The sequence below is a fragment of the Magnolia sinica genome, chromosome 11 (genome assembly GCF_029962835.1).
Source record: "Magnolia sinica isolate HGM2019 chromosome 11, MsV1, whole genome shotgun sequence".
Lineage (NCBI taxonomy): Eukaryota > Viridiplantae > Streptophyta > Magnoliopsida > Magnoliales > Magnoliaceae > Magnolia > Magnolia sinica.
The window spans coordinates 18122936-18125167 of record NC_080583.1 but is presented as its reverse complement, the minus strand read 5'-3'; positions in this window follow the sequence as shown (position 1 = coordinate 18125167).

Below are 2232 nucleotides of genomic sequence, written 5' to 3'. Positions count from 1 at the left end.
GATGATATGATTAGGGAGATGGTTGCCATGCTTGATACCATGCTGGTACTTGAAGTTAACTAGTTGAGGCCATAATTTAAAGAATTGCCTCAAATTGAAGAAGTGCCTCTGCCGTCTAACCTCAAGGCACCGAAGCTTGACCTAAAAGCTTTGCCCTCTGATTTGAAATATATGTATTTAGGTCAAGATGAGACATACCCGGTGGTGATTTCTTCCCACCTGGAGAAAGAATAGGAGAGTATAATCATATCTACTCTGATTGACCATAAGGAAGCCCTTGGATGGACGATTGCGGACCTCAAGGGAATTGACCCTTCGATTTGTACTCACCACATTTATCTCAAGGATAATGCGAAGACCTCTCAGCAATCACAACGTAGACTAAATCCAAACAGGAAAGAAGTGGTTAAGGCTGAGGTTCTTAAACTATTAGATGTGGGTATCATATACCCTATATCCAATAGTCAGTGGGTGAGTCCAACTCAGGTGGTTCCTAAGAAGTCTGGAATCACCATCGTAGCCAATGCCAATAATGAACTAGTGCCAACTAGAGATACTACTGGTTAGAGAATGTGCATTGACTACAGGAAGTTGAATACTGACATGAGGAAAGACCACTTTCCTTTGTCATTCATTGATTAAATTCTGGAAAGGTTAGCTGGTCATTCCTATTACTGTTTCCTTGACGGGTATTCAGGCTATAATCAGATAGAGATAGCCCCTGAAGATCAAGAAAAGACTACATTTACATGTCCCTATGGCACCTTTGCTTACCAAAGGATGTCATTCGGACTATGTAATGCTCCTGCCACTTTTCAGCAATGTATGATGAATATCTTTTCTGATATGGTGGGTCAATATCTAGAAGTCTTCATAGACGATTTCTCCGTCTTCGGTCCATATTTCAGTGAGTGTTTAAAGAGTCTCAAATGTGTGTTGAAAAGATATGAAGAAAAGAATTTGGTGCTTAATTGGGAGAAGTGTCATTTCATGGTTCGTAAGGGATTTGTCCCTGGACATATCATCTCGTCCAAAGGATTCGAGGTTGATAAGGCTAAAATTGATCTTATCTCAAACTTACCTCCACCCAAGAACATACGAGACGTGTGATCCTTCTTGGGATACACTGGGTTTTACAGACGATTCATAAATGACTTTAATCTCATCTCTCATCCTGTATGTAATCTACTTCAAAAGGATGCACCATACGAGTGGACTGAGTCATGCCAGAAAGCTTTCACTAAGCTTAAGGGGCATGTTAACTACTACACCTATCATACAACCACTCGACTGGAGCCTTCCTTTTGAACTCATGTGTGACGCTTCTGACTATGCACTTGGGGTGGTTCTAGGCCAGAGAAAAGAAAAGAGACCCTACGTTATTCATTACGCAAGTAAGACTCTAAATCCTGCCCAAGTGAACTACTCGACTACGGAAAAGGAACTCTTAGTCGTAGTGTTCGTTTTGAACAAATTTAGGTCCTACTTGATCGGATCCAAGATCATCATTTACACAAATTATGGGGTGCTCAAGTATCTTCTTACTAAGAACAATGCAAAGCCCTGCCTGATAAGATGGATCCTTCTACTCCAAGAATTTGATTTAGAAATTAAAGATAAAAAGGTAGTAGAGAATGTAATGGATGACCATCTTTCCCACCTTAATTCCTCTGATTCCCTTGAGACGGCACATATCAATGACATGTTCCCTGACGAACAATTGTTCAGAGTCTCCCATTCACCTTGGTTCGCTGATATTGGTAATTATCTTTCCATGGGTTTCATACCGACACATTGGACTGTGCAAGATAAGAAGAAATTTTTCACCAAGGTGCACAACTTCTTCTAGGATGATCCATATTTGTTTAAATATTGCCCAGACCAAATCTTAAGGAGATGTGTACAGACGATGAGCATCTGAATGTTATCTCTTTCTGTTACTCATAGGCCTGTGGTGGTCACTTTTCTGCTAAAAAGTCCATGACCAAGATTCTATAGTGTGGCTTTTACTAGCCCACTATATTCAAGGACACTCATGAGTTTTGCAAGGCTTGTAAGTGTTGTCAGAAATTGGGACGATTGTCCCGTCGAAATATGATGCCCTTGAACCCCATTCTCATCATAGAGGCATTTAATTGCCGGGGCATTGATTTCATAGGACCATTCCCCCAATCCTTTGGAAATCTATACATTTTGCTCGCTGTAGACTATGTCACTAAATGGGTTGAAGTG